General features: G+C 42.1%; 1 long non-coding RNA gene across 11 annotated transcripts in view; it reads right to left on the bottom strand.

The window, feature by feature from the left end:
- Nucleotides 1–239: 239 nt before the first annotated feature.
- Nucleotides 240–18445, bottom strand: part of LOC118142950 (uncharacterized) — a 99959-nt gene continuing 81753 nt past the window's right edge. For 3 of the 11 annotated variants that reach the window (XR_013520481.1, XR_013520482.1, XR_013520477.1), the window contains 2 exons: nt 9255–9319; nt 240–2731 (listed from right to left, as the gene is read on the bottom strand). This is a non-coding gene — a long non-coding RNA (uncharacterized LOC118142950). The other 8 variants (XR_013520480.1, XR_013520476.1, XR_013520484.1 and 5 more) reach the window with 8 other exon arrangements.

The following is an 18445-nucleotide window of genomic DNA, read 5'->3' as shown; positions in this document are numbered from 1 at the left end:
GTATATGAAATTTATGTTTAAAACAATATTTTCATGTTTAACTTTTTAGGTATTAAGGAGAAATCTAACCATTAAATAACACAAATGTCATTTCAGAATAAGGAAAGATTACAGCAGAAGTATAAAGACCTTTTCAAAAGATACACTTTTAAAATGTTCTTTATGTTTCTAAACTAGTCATTATTACATCACATTAATTATTTTGATTATATAAATATAAATGCTAGTTTTTTCCCCTGCATAATAAATGAACGTCACAAAAGAAAATCTTGCCTTTGAAAACCTGTGATTTTTTTTTTTTTTTACAATTTTATATGAATGTTACGTAAATGTTTTTCTGTTAAACTAAAGTTCTATTTATCTCCTCCAGTACTTCCACAGATTGAAAAGTAACAGTATGAGGGAGTCTTTTTATGAGTAAGGTAAGAGTAAGAGGGAAGTAGTGTATTAGTCTCCTGTGGCTGCTGTAACAAATCATCACAAAGTTAATGGCTTAACACACAGATTTGTTCTCTTACAATTCTGGAGGTCAGAACTCCAAACTCAGTTTCACTGGGCTAAAGTCAAGGTGTCAGCAGGGCCGGTTCCCTCCAAAGGCTCTAAGGGGTAAATCTACTTCCATACACCTTTCTCAGCTCCCATAGTTACGTGTATGTCTTGGTTGGCAACCCCTTTCTTCATCTGCAAAGCATATGGCTTCTATCCCTACTTCTTTCATTCTATCACCATCTCCTCTGACTCTAACTCCTCTTGTATCCCTATTATAAGGACTGTTATGAGTCCATCTGGCCACCAGGTCATCCAGCATAATCTTCCCATCTTAGGACCCCTTAATCATAGCTGCAAAACCCCCTTACCATGTCAGGTCACAAGTTCTGGGGATTAGGACATGATCACCTTTAGGGGCCCATTTTTCAGTCTGTCACATGGAGAGACAGGTTAGAAGGCTGTGGCTGTGGGGATGAATGGAGATCAAGGATATGTGTGGGCTTTTTGTACTGCAAATGATGAATGAAAAAGCAGAGGTTTGGCAGAGACACCCGGTCAGAACAAGCTATATAATTGTGAGGCCCAGTGCAAAATAATAATAAAGGCCCCTTGTTAAAAAAAGGAAAGACTAAAATTTCCAGAAGACAACAGCAGAGCCTCAAGCCAATCAGAGGCTCTGCTGAGTTCAGGACCCCATATAGCTGCACAGGTCGCATGTCTAGGAAGCCAGCCTGGAACTGTGTTAGAAGCATTTGCTGATTTTGTGACCTTAGGCAAAGTCATAAACCTTTTCCCAGCCTCAGTTTTCTTATCTCAATAAAAAGTAACTCCTGGATTATAGGTGTGTGTATTTCCTGGGAAATAAACAGTGCCATAGCAAATGACCAAAAACTAGCTGGGTTAAAACAACAGAAATTTAGCCTCTCACGGTTCTGAAGCCAAGGGTTCAAGATCAAGTTGTTGGCAAGATTGGTTTCTTCTGCAGGGTCTGGGGAGAATGCATCCCATGTTTCTCTTGCAGCTTCTGATGTTGCCAGCAGTCCTTGGCATTTGCTGGTTTGTAGATTCATCACTGCAGTCTCTGCCTCCATCTTCGTATCTTCTTCCCTGTATTAAATCTCTCTGTCTTTCTAGGAGTACTAGTCATTGGATTTAGGTTCCACTCTAAATCTAGGATGATTTCATCTCAAGGTCCTTAACTTAATTATACCTGCAGAGACCCTATGAATATGACCCAAATACAGTCATATTCATAGTTACCAGGCATTTTGAATTTCAACTTTTTGGGGCATACTATTCAATATGTGAAATGCTCAACAGAGCACTGGGACAAAGGAAGCCCTACAAATTTTATCTATTATTACCATTATTATTACTTGACATATTAAAAATAAAACAGGAGCATATATTTGATAATGATTTATTATGATGGAACAGAAATCCAGAGAAGACAAGGACTCACTCTGTGAGTATCAGAAAGAGAACTGAGGAGTTTGTGTATTCCTAAGGCAAGCTAAGCACAAAATGAATAAGCCCCAGAATGCGGACTTCCCCACAATGCAAAAAAGGTCCCAGGAGAACAGCCCCAGTGCAATGGGAAAAAGTCTGAAGTTGAAGCAAAAATGGGCACAATCCCAGGTGAGTGTTGAGGAAGAAAGGGATGCCCTGGTAGGTAAGCTGTGGATTCACTCATTTGTACATTCAATCATCAATCATTTATCACACATCTACTAGCATCAGGGATACTAGGTGCTATGGATTCTGAGCATAGCAAGAATGCTACATTTTGAAAGATTGCTGGGTTTTTTTTTTTTTGAACAATCTTTTAAAATTTTATTGCTTTTATCATGAAATTAAAGTTATTGGAAAATAATGGAAGAAAATAGAAGACCCAAGCAGACAGTTGTGGCATAAAGAAGGCTTTAGGCTTCCAAAGCCAGGCAAACTAGATGTGAGGGTCTTGGTCATGGTGATGCCATGTCACCTTTCTGAGCCTCAGTTTTCTCATCTGTAACATAGATGATAATATTCCTCATACCTCTGTGTGGGAGGTCCTGCTATGTGGAAGGTTTGTAGTAAAAACCCCTTTCCCTTTCAGATGAATGAGTGTTTTAAAAAGAGGGCTTCAAGTGTCCTAGCACTCTGCTATATGACACTCATTTTCCCTAAATCGACTTTCACCAGAGACTAATGGGCTGTTTTCTTTCAGTTGAAGCAAGATATTTTCCTGGCTATGTTGTAGCTGGAAAGAAAAACAAGAAATATAGAATACAGTGAATTTGGGCAGTCTTTCCTGTAAAAACCCAGCAGATTTCTCACAGATGTCTGGCCCACTCGTGGTCTTCTCCTGAATTTTATTAAGAATAATAACAAACAATCAGGAAACTGAACTCCAAAGCCCAGAAAACAGTGTTCTGGGTCTTTGGCAAAGTGGGGTCATGTGCAGACACAGGAGACCCAAAGACCCCCAGGCGCTCCTTGGTTGCTGAGACAAGGAAGTCAGCAATTACTGAGCACCCCTGCAAGTGAGCACTGTGCTGCGCCCTTTCACACACAGGCAGTCCTTTAGATCCCACAAAGATCTCCGGATCCCTGTGGCCCCCATTTTTCAGATAAGAAAACCTGGGGCTCAGAGGGGTGAGTAGTTTATGCTAACATTCTGAAGCAGGAAGGCACATTGGAATCACATAGGGAGTTTTTTTAGAATCCAGAGGTTCTGATTCAGCTGGCCTAGGGTGGGGCTCTGGCATGGGCCTATTTTTCAAGTGTCAGAGGAGAGTCCAAAGTATACATTCTGTTGGCTGAGAATCACAGGCTCCCAAGTCTGTCAGATTTAGACATGGGTCCCAGTTCTGACAGTATCTAATGAGGTAGCACGGGGCAAGTTACTTCATCTCTCTGAGCCTCAGTTTCTACCTCGGTCAAATGGAGATAATAAAACCCAATCCATAAAGTTATTTTACCCAGGATCAAATATGGTAATGGATGAAAAGCACTTATATTAGTGGCTAATACATAGTACTGCTCAATATACTGTAGCTAGAAATACAATTACTGATTAGTTGGGTGGCCTTGAGCAATTTACTTAACCCTGACACTTAATGCCCTCTTCTGTAAAATGAGGAAATCTTTAGGAAACATTTTGCTCTACTTAACCTTGAATGGGTCCCAATTAATACATTCTCTTTCAGTGAGGAGGGACTTTTACAGCCACCTAAGAGATGAACCAATTCTGGGCAAGCGGTAAGTTGAGCAAGAAAACAATTTTTATTCCAGGCCCATGTGTTTTTGTTCTGTCTTCTAAAGATCTGATCCGTCTTCTGAAGGCTGTATCTGCAGCCATTGCTGCTGACAGGTCTGCAAATGACTCCCAATCTGCTTTTCCCATAATATTCTCTTCATGCTTGCTAGACCATGCACAGCAGGGAGGAGCGTGACTTAGGTTGAAATCACAACCATAGGCTCCATAATTTTGCTCTTCCAGTTCGAAGTCATAAGTGAATGATACAGTGTAGAACCCAGCCATCTGTTCATACCTAAACGTTTGTGTACTATGGGCTAGATACTATTCTAGGTGCTAAAGACACTAAAATAAGACACAAGACTGGCCCTGGTATGCACAATCAAAGGAGAGGAGACCATTCATAAAGCGGGGTCAGCATTGTGACTGAGGGAAGAACAAGCACCTGGGGTACCCTTAGAGGGAGCTCAAAGCCAGGGATCACTCTTTTACTCACTAATTCTTTCATTACAAGCACTTGTTGTGTGCCAGACTTTAAGCTGGGCATTGGATTATCTGGATCATCATTAGATCCAGTCTCGGGGTTTGAGCTGCTTAGGTCAGTGGGCTCTCTCATCCATTTATGCCTAGGACATAATGCTAATCCCAGAGAACTAGGCTTCTGGCACTCAGGGCCTCTGGAGCTCTGGGCCTGCATAGGTAGAAAGCTCTGTGCCAAAAGCTGAGAGCACACAGAGGAGAGAAGGACTGTTCCACAGACATGTGACCTTTATCCTGAGCCTGAGCTAAGCATAGAACAAGGACGGGACACCTGGAGGGCCCTGCCAGCCAGCTGATGGGAAAAGCCAGGCAACTAGGGAATGCCAGGCATTCAGGAGAAGGGAAGAACCATTTGCCTCTTTCTTTCAGACAGAACCTCAAGCAAGGCTGTGTCAGGCAGTCTGAGCAATAGAGATGTGGTCCTCCCCGAGGAGCCTGGTCTGCACTTGGTCAGAGGTAGCAGCAAGGCTGGAACCTGTGACCAGAGCACCTTGTCAGAGGGTCGATTAGGCTTCAAAAGCCATGACATGTACAGTCCTAGATATGAGCCATTAGGATGGGAAGAAGGGATGATCATCACTTTGCTTTGAATACATCTTCTTTTATAATGTTGTTTGGTATCTTTGTGTTTTTTGTTATAGAAGAAGATATTAGAATGGCAATAGCAGAGGCTGCCTCTTCCAATCTTTGCAAAACTCCATCTATGAGCAGTTCTCCTGGTTGTCAAAGTCCCTTCATGATCTGCCCAACCAGCCAAAATGCTGTGACGTCAGAGGAGGAGGAAAAGGAGGCTCACAGAGGTGGTGTGAACTGCCTACAGCTATAAGGCTGCCAAAAACAAGACAGGAAGTAAATCAGGAACCCTGGCCCCATAGTTGTGTGCCTAAAGGCCATTTAACATGCAACAAATGCTGTCCTCAGAAACAAGGCGGATAACTTTGTGCTTTGTCATTGCACACTGCATGGCTACAATCTCATTGCTCACCCCATGGTCTTATCCAACAGAGAAAAGTGGGGGACATTTCAAGGAAGAGAGAGATTTCAGATGGGAACTAAAAGAATTTTGGAGTCAGCCTGGCCCAAGGGAAGCCCCGTCTTTGAAGCTAAATAGTCAGGGTTCACATCTCATCTCCACTCACTTATTCATCATGAGAGTCAGCTCTGAGGATTTAATGGAAGACTGATGCTGGCAGAGGACCTGATGCATAGCAGGTATTAAATAACAGCAATCATAACTGCAACATTTACATGGGGCTTACTGTGTGCAGGCAGTGTTCTGAGCACTCTATGTATGCCAAATTCAAATGCTCACATCCACTCTTGGAGGCAAGAAACAGCAACATTCATTCCCCCATTTTAGACAAGCGGAAACTAAGCACCAAAAAGATTAAGTAACTTGCTAGGGATCACAGAATTAGTGGGGGGGATGGGATTTGAACCCTGGCTACAGAAACAGAGTCCTTAACCAGTGTACTATGTTATGCCCTTATGTGAGCTGCTTCCCCTTGGTAAAATAGCACTGACTGCCTTTTACTTCCCTTCAAATTAGCAAATCTTGGAAAGGATCCTGGGCCTAGCATTACAGTCATGGGAGCCATTCCCTAAGCAAGTGTCTTGCTGATTTTCAACTCTCTGCCTCTCTTCTCCTGTCTGAAGATGTCCTGATGACCCAAGCCCCAACCCACCTTTCTCAGACTGGTACAGAAATCCTTAGTCAGCATGCCTGGATTCTATCTGGACATTCTTCTCAGCAGCAGATAGTATAGACACTTTCTAAAGTCAGGCGCAGGGATGAGTTTACTATCAATGTCCAAGGACAAGACAAATGGGTGCTCTCCCTCTGCCCAAGGCACTCTCATCTGACCCAACAGCTGACCACCCTTCATCCCATTCATCTTCCAGCTTTGACCCCCTGTGAGCCCCACCCAGCTGGGGTTTATCTCCCTCTCCTGGTCATTATTTCTCATTTTTCACTGTGGAAGGGATGAAAGACTGACGTTGGGTGGGGGAAAAATGTCAGTGTGACATTTCCACTCATCAGAGGTGTGTGCCCACCCATGGGAAGTAAAATGTATTGACCACTTTCTAAAACCAGGCTTCTAGGTACGGCATGTATATACTCAGTTTTTTCATCCAGAAAATGGAGATATCTATAGTACAGTGCTACTAAGGGATGAGATCAAATCAGAGATTCTTTTTTTATGAAGAAGGATAGAACTTGTCATTCATTCCTTCAGATAAGAAGCTTCCTGCTTGCCTTTTCTTAAAACTGACCCTAGACAGGGGTTCAAAATGTCAGTTGCCAGGTGTAAAGGAAGCCTGGGGAGCCCTCCCAGGGTAGCAAGAGGCTTTGGAAATAGTCCTGGCCTGGACCCAGTGCCACTGTAGCCTGTCACTTGCTGTGTAACTGGGCAAGCCCCCAATCCTTGCTGGGCCTCTACTTCTCCACCTATAAATGTGACAGCACTGATAACAATAATGGAAAACATTTTCTAAACACTTGCTACGTGCTAGGCCCAGTTCTAAGAGCTTTCACATATTAATTCATTTAAAAAAAAGAAATAAAATAGGATGGAGCCTGGATCACCATGTGTCTCTTCCCAGCTCTGCCGGTCTATGACAAGTAGGCCTGCTTTGGGTATTCATAATTAAGCAAGGCGTTAATGGCCTTTATCTGTCCCCAGATTATCAGGACAAATAGAGTCAAGCTCTCTGATGTCAGCACCGGCACTGGGGGTCTCCGCGGGAAGTAAGTGGACCATTCTCAGTGAGCCAGGGAAATTGATGAGGTGTGGGGACAGCGATTGGACACAGAACAAATGAGAAAGCAAATGGGGCAGGGGATGAGACAGAAGCAGAGAGCATGCTGGTGGTGCTTTGCAGCCTTCTGGAAGAGCCCTCTTTGGAGACCTTCCAGACCTGATACACAATCCTCCCTAAGTCATGAGCCATCTGTGTCCTTTCATTGCGAACCTGGTTAAAAAGGAAAATGCTTTCAGTGGCTTCCCTCTCCTCATTTATAATTAGAGGGATAAAAAATGGACTTGCTTAGGGACAAGATAACATTTTGGGCATGTTTTAAATCAGGTCCAGTTACCAATATCCTGCCTTTCCTCTGATCTTCCACCCCTCACACTCCTCCCACTGCCACCCTAGAGCACAGAATTTCTACAGGAGCCACAGGTCCTGTGCCCCCAAAGCTTTGTCTTGCTGGCCCCTCTTCCTGGAGCACCATTTCTTCTCTCCTTCTGGCCAACAGCTTCATGTTCCTCAGGACTCCAATCAAGGGTTACCTTGTCATCTTTCTAAAATGGCTCAGCCCCTCCTCTGTGTGCTCACCAAGCCATAGATTTAGAATGAATCATAGCTCTCTTCATACCCTACTCATCTCCTGATCACCTGACTATATGTTAGAACAGAAAAGCTCTGTCATCCATCCAGAAACCAGGGTTCAAGTCCTGGTTCAACACTTCCTACCTTTATGAACTCGAGCAAACCAGTTAACTTTCTTTAGCCTGTTTCATTGTCTGTAAAATGGGGATAACGCTAGTCCTGGTGAGAAGTAATTGAGTCATGTAGGTGGCATTGGCCTGCAGAGTGCCTGGCAGGGAGCTGGTGCTCAATGCCACTCTGCTCAGCCTCACCTTCATTAAATGAACTTCCTGGAAAAGAAGGGGGTTTAGGAATCTTATATGTAGAAGCTCTGGATTTAATACCATTTCACCAATCCCTTTCTTTAGAATCTTTTTTTTTTTTTTTTTTTGATCTCTTAATAAGAAATTAAAGCTGCTGAGTCTTATTTTCTTTAAAACTCAACCCTTTCCACCAGGCTTATGGAATGCTTTGAGCAATCTTTCCAGACCTGGGGAAGCACCAATTAGTAGTAGATGAGATTGGCCATGTCCCTGTAATATGTCTGTCCTAGGACTAGGGGCTACCCATGCATCTCACCTATGAGTTCAGATGAGTTGCATAGATGACTGGGCAGAGGAGCAGATGTGCTGGCTTGCCATCTGCCCCTTGCTTGACCCAGGAAGTTATTGAAACTCTCAGAGTTCCTGTTTCTGTCTGGAAATGATAAGTGCCTAGCTCATGTTAGGAATGGATAAGGGATTGCATGTGGCAGGCTTAGTAAGGTGCCTGCTACATAAGAAACCCACGGCATGTGTAGGCTGCAGCCGCCATTGATAAAATCAAAAGTTAGTCCTTGCTAAATGTCAATCCCTCTCCTCCTATCATAATCCCATATAATTTCTGCCCATATCCCCTTATAATTTCTGCCCAGACATAATGGACTTCTTCAGATTCCTTGAATTCCCCGCACTCTCTCACTTTAAGGTCTTCAGAGGGCTGTTCTCTGCCTGAAGGGAATTTCCCCAGTCCCCATTTCTGGCCAACTCCAACTGATCTTAGACCTCAGATTAAATGTCACCTCCTCCAGGGAGCCTTCCCCATTAACTTCAGACTGGATTATGTGCTCTCCTATGGGCAACCTATGCTTTCCCTATTACGTCACATCAAAGGTAATCAAGTAATTTTTCTACGTTTCAAAAACTGAAACATAAAATGGTAGAACTATGAGCATCTGGCTATCATCCTGCCCCGTCCAATCCGCCTCTCCTCACCTACACAGGTAACCACTTTTATTAATTTCCTGTGTATCCTTCTAGACTCACTTTAGGCAAACAAAAACATGTATTTTGACTTTCCTTCTTTCTAACATGAAAAGAGCAGACTACAGTTGACTTGAACCTCTTGGGGATTGGGGCGCCAACCCCTCTCACAGTCAAAACTCTGCATATAGCTTTGGAATCCCCCAAAACCTAATTACTGATAGCCTACTGTTGATGGGAAGCTTTACCAGTAACAGTTGATTAACACATATTTTGTATATTATATGTATTATATTCTGTATTCTTATGATACAGTAAGCTAGGGAAAAGAAAATGTTAAGAAAATCACAAGGAGGAGAAAATATATTTACCATTCATCAAATGGAAGTGGATCATCATAAAGGTTTTCATCCTCATCATCTTCACGTTAAGCAGGCTGAGCAGAAGGAAGAAAATGGGTTGGCCTTATTATCTCAGGAGTATAAGCAGCCCCATGCAGTTCAAACTTGTTTTGTTCAAGGGCCAACTGTGCATTCTCATTTTTCTCCTTGCTCTGGTCACTTCATATTCTACATTGGAGGTCCTTCCCTGTCAGGGTACAGAGTTTCCTTATTCTTTTCTTATTCTTTCCCCATTGCTGAAAATGCAAATCGTACACCTATCATGTTGTAGATGTGCAGGTACATCTATAGGACAATTTGGCAAATTCCAAGAATTGATGGAAAGACATTTATAATATAGTGTAATATCTTCCCCCTTTCAAATGTAAGCCCCATGAAGGCTAGGACATCTGTCTTCCTCTCTGTGCCTCCAGCCCCTGGCATGGAGCATGGTACTCAGCACACACCAGGGCTCTCACCCTCCAACCATACAGCTTGGCTTGAAAAGGGATATCAATAACCAGTGCTTTCCTCTTTATACCTTCTTTTTACGTAAGCTGTACTCAGTGAACCTTCTTACTATATTCCCTTAAAAGCTAGTCCTGTAATAGCCAGAGGCACCTCAAATTTCCAGGAAATGATTTATTTGAATGCTCAGGTCAGGTTGCCAAGAACTAACCTATCAAGATGCAAGAAATGGAATTTACAACAAGCCAGTGAGGATGTGCCTGGGGGTGGGCAAGCAGAGAAGAGGAAAAGGAAGTGGGAGATTAACTATAATAAGGGATGGAGCTCTCAGCTCCTCTATAGAGCCTAGACTAGCTGAATAAATATTTTCAGTCAATTCAAGGAACATATAATGAGCACTTGATCTCTGCCTGGCCTCATCATACTGGGGAAACTGTGTTGCCTAAAATAAGCTTCCTACCTTTGAGGAGCTCACAGTCACAGCCATTACAATGCAGCATTATAAGGGAAGTAAGATGTAAAAATGGGGTGTAGAGGCAGCACAGAGGAGGGAGTGGTTTACGCTGTCACAGGCCAGAGACAGGAAAGGAATCACAAAGAACATGACCACTCATTCATGTATTCATCCATTCAACAAACAGTTATTGAGAGACTGCCTTGACCCAGGCCCTGTACTAGGAGTTACAGACTCCACACAGACATCATTCCTGACTTCACTGAGTTAAGTCTAGAGGAAAAACAGACAATAAAACACACATTTTCTTTTTTTTTTTTGAGACAGAGTTTCGCTCTTGTTACCCAGGCTGCAGTGCAATGGCACGATCTCAGCTCACCGCAACCTCCACCTCCTGGGTTCAGGCAATTCTCCTGCCTCAGCCTCCTGAGTAGCTGGGATTACGCTTTCTTTTAAACAGTAGTCATTCTGACTGGTGTGAGATGTTATCTCATTGTGGTTTTGATTCGAATTTCTCTCATGATCAGTAATATTGATATTTTCTTTATATACTTGTTGGTTGCTTGTATGCCTTCTTTTGAAAAATGTCTATTCACATCCTTTGCCCACTTTTTAGTGGGGTTGTTTTTCCCTTGTCAATTTGTTTGAGATCCTTGTGGATGCTATTATATGGGTTGGCTCTGTGTCCCCACCCAAATCTCATATTGAATTATGATCTCAATTTTGGAGGAGGGACCTGGTGGGAGGTGACTGGATCATGGGGACAGATTTTCTCCTTGCCATTCTCATGATAGTGAGTGACTTCTCATGAGATCTGGTTGTTTAAAAGTGTGTAGCACTCCCCTCTTTTCTCTCTATCTCCTGCTGGCCATGTGAAGATGTGTTTGCTTCCCCTTCACTTTCTACCATGATCATAAGTTTTCTGAGGCCTCCCAGCCATACTTCCTGTACAGCCTGTGAAACCATAAGCCAATTAAACCTATTTTCTTTATAAATTACCCAGTCTCAGGCAGTACTTTTTAGCAATGCAAGAACAAACTAATACATGCTATTATTAAATAAAAAGTCTAAAAGTAACAGGTGCTAGGGAGGTTGCAGACAAAAGGAAACATACATCATTGGTGGGAGCGTAAATTAGTTCAACCATTGTGAAAAGCAGTATGGTGATTCCTCAAAGAGCTAAAAATGGAACTACCATTCAACCCAGTGACCCATAATTGGGTATATACCTAGAAGAATATAAATCACTCTACCACAAAGACACATGCACACAAATGTTCACTGCAGCACTATTCACAATAGCAAAGACATGGAATCAGCCTAAATGCCCATCAGTGACAGACTGGATAAAGAAAATGTGGTACATATACACCATAAAATACTATGCAGCCATAAAACAATTGTGACTATGTCTTTTGCAGGAACATGGATAAAGCTGGAGGCCATTGTCCTTAGCATTTATTATCCTAACACAGGAATAAAAAAATCAAATACCACATGTTCTCATTCATAAGTGGGAGCTAAATGGTGAGAAGTCATGAACACAAGGAAGGGAGCAACAGACACTGAAGTCTACTTGAGGGTGAAGGGTGGGAGGAAGGAGAGGAGCAGAAAAATTAACTGTCAGGTACTAGGTTTAATACCTGAGGGATGAAATAATCTGTACAACAAACCTCCATGACATGTTACCCATATAACATGTTACCTATATAACAAACCTTCACATGTATCCCCAAACCTGAAATAAAAGTTTTTTTTTAAAGACATACATTGGGACACATAAGCCTGAGTTAGCCTCTGGAGGCAGCCCTCATTTACCTTGATTTTCCAGCATCTAGGCAGAAATGTGAAATACTGCATAGCTCCCCAAACACACTGTCTGGAATAGAGAGATTGGTTAAGGAAGGGTGGCTGACGGTTTCACAGGATGACATAATGGTCAGATGACGAGGGGACTTAGAGGCTGGGCTGGTTCTTTACCATTTTTCTACCCCCTCCCAGATCTATTCTCCACTCTCTCTTCCCCGCTTTGTGCTACTGAGGATGGCACTCATGCTACATGACTCAGCGGTGCCTGCAGGAAATTGGAGCAGAAGAGAAAGAGGCCAGGGTATTCCTCTGGCTTCCTCCCTGCCTTGGTATACATTTCTAGAAGAGGCTAAGCCTTTCCCTGACTATAACCTCCTGTGGGTGGCCCTTCCTCCAGTTCTTGGTGGGCTCCCAGAAACCTATTCTCCTCCCTCACTGTTCCTGCTTGAGTAGTAATGGCTTCCCATTCTTGCTAGCCTCTGGGCACCTCAACATCTCATATTGGTTCCCTTAACCCTGCCCACATCCCCATGATTAGGTTCTTCATTAACCTCTCTCAAACCATCTAAGCTAGAACCTGCTTCCTCCCAGCAGCCAGACTGATGTTGAGGTCTTCCTGTGGAACCCTTACTTTGTATTCTACAGACAGGAAATTAAGGTTCAGGAGGCAAAGAAACTTGATCATCTCATAGAGCTACTATGTGGCACAGTTGAGTTCTACTGGCTCTCCCCCTAGGATTCTGCCCACTCCACCACATGTCTGCAAGCATCATAGTCAGTCCTAGCCCTAGTGCCCAGAATAAGGCTGGACTGAGTGGGCTCCCTCTAACACCTCTCTCTCTCTCTCTCCTTTCAGGAGCTGCTGGAAATGCCATGAAATGCTGTGATAAAAACAAATGTTATCTTCCAATCTAAGGTCCTCACTAGTTCTAGAAATAATCATTATCTATTTTAAAAAACAGGAAAGACTTCATTCTTCTCTGATCCAAGAGACTCCCTAAGCTTTGGCTCAGGAAACAGTCTCAGACCCAGACTCTTTGACTCTCAAAATAATGTTTTTTGTCAATGACTGAGTTCATCCATTTATTCCTTTTTTTAAATATTTGATGAGCATCTACCATATGCCAGGGGCATAATAGTGAACAAAATCAGACATGGTCCCTGACCTTAGAGAGTTCACAACCTAGTAAGCTGTCACTGAGATTTTTTTCCAAAGTTCCATTGAAATATCACTAGACCACGGCTCACAAGGGCCAGGTTCTAGATTCTCATCTTCTGTATTATGTAGTCTCGGCTAAGTTGTTAAAATTTCTCACCAAAATAGAGTTAATAAGGAAACTCAGATAGCATCCCTAGATGGGGTTAGGATAAAACAAGAAAATGCTTGGGAAAAAAGACACAGTGTTAAGGAACAGTTCTTATCAACAGTAATATGGCCCAATGTGATCAGATCCTAGGACTTCTGGATTGATTGAGAAGGCCCAGACCTAGAAGAACCTTAGTTATTCTGCAGATTACTGACATTGCCATAAACTTTTGGAGATTCAGGGAATATTCTGTAACAGCATTCCCTAGCTCTATAAATAGCAATGTCACTTATTAGTCATCATATCAAGCTATATTTGGGACTCATTCATTCTCTATCTTTTTCTTCACTCCTCCATATCATCAGTGATCAAGTCCTATCAACTATATCTCTTAAACATCTTGAAAATATCTCAGAGTCTCCATCTCTATCACCTCTGCGTCTTTTCTGAACTACTCCAACAATCTTATCCTAAAACTGTCCACTGTTAAAGTACAGTATAACTTTCGGAGAGTTAAAATAAAATATGACTGTCATACAAATATAAAGTGAACATGTGTTAAAGATTTATTTAACGCATTAATGAGGGAACCGGCCAGATGGTAGATCTGGCTTGCAGCTAGGCAAAGGGCTGAGTATTTATATTATATAAGCACTGCAAAAAGAATGTTGGAATAAGATTTCTTGTTAGATTTTTTAAAAACTGGTTAATGTCCTTCAAGACAATAAAGCCATAGCCTTTGGAATTATTTTTTTTAACAGGCTGAGATTATTTTCATCTCCATTAGAAAAAAAATTTATAAACCAGTATGTAATTTAGCAAAGCTGGGGTTCTAATTCAAAACAAAAGTACATTCCTGTAGAGTAGAAGCTGGCAGCCACCTTTTGTTTTTGTAAATAAAGTTTTATTTATACCATTCATGCTCATTCATTTACATATTGTCTTTGGCTGTTTCCATACCACAATGGTATTGTTGATCAACTACAACAGAGACCATATGGACCACAAAACTAAAATATTTACTATCTGGTCCTTTGCAGTAAAGGTTTGTCAATTCTTGCCATAGAGAATTAAATTTCCCTCAAGTGTACCTGTTAGACAATGCTCTGGTACAACAATGAGAACACATGCAGACCTCTTTGCCTTATTTCCATGTTTGGGATGATTTTTTTTTTATATATAGCTCTTCTGCTGTCACTTTCCTCCTACCCATTTCCAGGCTCTTATCAGAGCAATCCTTCAAAAGCATACATCTTACATTGTCAATTCCCTGCTTAAAATCTTTCAAAGTCTCCATTACTAATTCAGTGTTACAAATTCCCTGAGTTCTTGCAACCCCCAGTCACTTTACCTGGGGTGAAGATCCACTAGAGCAATACACGTGAAAGTCTGTGTGCCACACAAGGCAGTGCACAAAGGTTTGTAATGGCATCTGTAACTATCATGGTTAGTTTTTCTCCCACATCTCAAGACAACAGAAAGACTTTGGTTTGAGGGAACAGAGAGTGAGAAAAGATTAATAAGTCAAAGAGAATACAGTTGCAATTCTGTAGGACACATAATCTAGAGAGCTAATGTACAGCAGGACTATAACCAATAATATTGTGTCGTATATTGGAAACTTGCTAAGAATGGAGAGTACATAAAAAAGAGGCAACTGTGTGAGGTGACGGATATGTTAATTTGTTTGACCACAGTAATCATTTCACTATGTATATGTACATCCAAACATCATGTTGTACACCTTAAAGATACACAATTTTTAAAAAGGATTAATACCAGCTACCCCTGAAGCTTCTGGGAACGTGTTTATAGGACTTGGCACCTGGTACAGAGCTCGGTAAATGTGAGTTTATTCTCCTACAGTCCTCTTACCTTGTGTTGATCTGAAATGAGGATTATGTTTCTTAGAGGGAGAAGAGATGAGAGGAGGAGGAGGAGGGGAGAAGGGCTAGGAGGAAAATAACAGTGAGGACAACATCTGCTTTCTATTCCCCAGGCTCAGGGGCCCAGGCTGCCCTCCTGGTGTAACGTTTCTTCGTTCCATATAAACAGAAAGGATGATTCTCGTAATCTCAGCAACAAAATGCGCAGGCATAAAACTGGGTCATATTTTACTTTAATGAGAGAAATGAGGAGCTGTTTCCTTCACACAGAGAAGCCTGGGTTGCCATAATTAACACCAAATGGGTCTGAGGCTGATTGCTCAAATGATGAAGAGGTTGTTGGGATTGGAAGAAACCTGGGGCCTCAGGAGCTGCTAAAACATTGCCAGCCCTCCATTACACCCACCCCCAACCAGCCAGCTGCAGCTGCAGCTCCTGAAAAACAGGGAGGAGGATCAACTTTCATTAAGTGCTTACTAGGTGCTTTATGCACATATGCGTGGATGTGAGCTTATGAATACACACACACACACACACACACACACACACACACACACACACACAATCATGATGGGCATTTCATCCCCATTTTTCAGATCAAGAATCTGAGATTCAGAGAGATGAAATAACTTGCCTGAAATTCCACAGCTTGAAAGTTACAGGATCCTTCACTATCTGGAGTCAACTTACCTTTCAAATCTAATTTCTCCCTATAACAGCACTCTCTGGTATAGTTTATAATCCAATCACATAGAACCACATCTCCCTTTCTATCTACACCTGCCTTCCTGCCTATTCATGTGCTGGTATTTCAAACTGGACAGCCCTCCATATCTTCTTTGCCATTGAAATCTCACTTACCTTTCAAAAGTCGACTCAAAATTAAACACAGCATGGGTGGGTAAGGAACATAGAGCAGTGACATACAGCATATATGTGGACATTGGAATCACCTAAACCATATTTAAAGACCAATTCTGCCATCTAATTGACCTCTTCTCTTTGAGCCCTTTCTGCCCATTTGTAAAATGAAGATAACAACACAGAGTTGTGGCAAGGAATGAATGAGTTAGAGCATATAAAATGCTTTGCATGGGACTCGGCACTCAGTCCATGCCTGTTAAATTTATTGGCTGGAAAAGCAACATCGCCAGTCATCAAGATGGAGACTTAAACAACACAGGCATTTCAAAGGTAGCATCTCAAAATAAGACTTCTGCTTTCACAAGCAACTATTACATGTCCCAGCCTACTCCCTGACTTCCAGAAAAGCATGCCCTCCCATTATGCCCATGCCTGCCTCCCCATCTTTCTTGCGGGGGTTACTCCAATCATGACAGACTTGGTGCCGATTCCCAGGGCTATCCCCAGTCTGCCGACCCTAGACTTACGACATGCAATGATCAACATCAGGTAGGGTATCTGCACTGGGGATAGTAAGATTTGGTGACAGTAACAAAATCAAACTACTGTTTCTCCTTTTGTAAGACTCCTTTGATAGAAATAAACTAACATGCCAATATGAATTAAGAAGACAATAAGGGGGCTCAAAAAGACAAAATGGGAGGCATTTAATTATCAAGAATTAGGAGAAATTATTGGGGGATTCTACAAAATAATGACCAGAACCTGTGCTCAGGATCCTCTTGCTGTTCCAACTCCCTAGGAGTGAATCAACCACCAAAATTAACTTGGCTGACTGCAATAGGCTAGAGAAGAAGCCACATATGGCTGACACCTCAAATACTTGGAAAGAAGATACAGGATGAGGGATTCATTGATCATGATAGCAAAGGAAGGACCCGAAAGTCCACCTGAACAGAAGATTGGCTCTCTAGAAAAATCTGAAGACTTCAATTATGAGATCCAGGGAGGAAAGCCCGGTGAATCCCCTAGGATCAAAGATGGGAACCATTCCTTCAACTAGCTATGTGCAGCTCCAGGAGAGGTAGCTATTCTCATAGGTCACTATGTCTAAGAGGAGTAACAATGTGGGGCTGAGGACACCCCAATTCCATTGGGACTTTAGAACAAAGAAGCTTCTGCACCTTACCCCATATTAAAGAACTTGTCATCAGCAGCCTAATAGAGAAGACATTTCTCCTTATCTTACACTGCCTGTCAATCTCCCTAGTCCAAAAGACCCCAATGCCTAGTGCATATATCCTCCAAACTAAGCATTTAAAGAGTAGACATTATTTTAAAAGGGATCAAAGCCATTGAAGTAAGAAGACAAATCCCAACAACTAGAACAAAGTAGCTTTAAGAAGGCAAGATACAGTTAGAATTCTTTTTTTTTTTTTTTTTTTTTTTTTTTTTGAGACGGAGTTTCGCTCTTTGTTACCCAGGCTGGAGTGCAATGGTGCGATCTCGGCTCACCGCAACCTCCGCCTCCTGGGTTCAGACAATTCTCCTACCTCAGCCTCCTGAGTAGCTGGGATTACAGGCACGCGCCACAGTGCCCAGCTAATTTTTTGCATTTTTAGTAGAGACAGGGTTTCACGATGTTGACCAGGATGGTCTCGATCTCTTGACCTCGCGATCCACCCGCCTCGGCCTCCCAAAGTGCTGGGATTACAGGCTTGAGCCACTGCGCCCGGCCCTACAGTTAGGATTCTTAAGGAGATATTGTGAAAGCATAAAAATATACTTGTGGTACTTCATGCATGATTTCAGAATTTTAAGATTTAACAGAGAAGGTTTAAAACAAGAGTATGTTTAAAAATTAGGTAGAGGAAGCAACCCCAATACACAGCAAAAAATACAAAAAATTGAAAATCGTTAAGTAAAATGGTAGGAGACATGAAAGACATACGTAGGCAATATATTATGGAAGTGATAGTTTCAAAAGGGGCACAAGAAACAGATGGAGGAGAGCGATAGGAAGTTAGAATTAAAGATGTTTTACTGAGGTTAGAAAAGACATGAAACTTCATATGAAAAAGATGTACTGTGTCTTAAATAGGAATGATTTTCAAGTGACACACACTAGACATGGCCTGATGAAATTACATAATTAAAAAAAAAAAACTGTTTGTAAACTTCTTGTGGCAGCCATGAAAATGTGGCAGCTTCTCAGATCTCCTGATGCAGAGAACATAATTAACTGATGGCCCCATCTGCAGTCCCTCTGAATCCACCACTAAGTTTATGCGCAAGCTATGCTTCCTGCAGGCTGCATGCAATAACTAAGCATGGCAGGGATCCTACAGTAGGCTAATCCTGCAAGATATGGGACTCTTCCAATGGACAACTTCG

This window comes from Callithrix jacchus, chromosome 7 (genome assembly GCF_049354715.1).
Source record: "Callithrix jacchus isolate 240 chromosome 7, calJac240_pri, whole genome shotgun sequence".
NCBI classification, from domain to species: Eukaryota; Metazoa; Chordata; class Mammalia; order Primates; family Cebidae; genus Callithrix; species Callithrix jacchus.
This window is presented reverse-complemented; position numbering and strand designations above follow the sequence as displayed.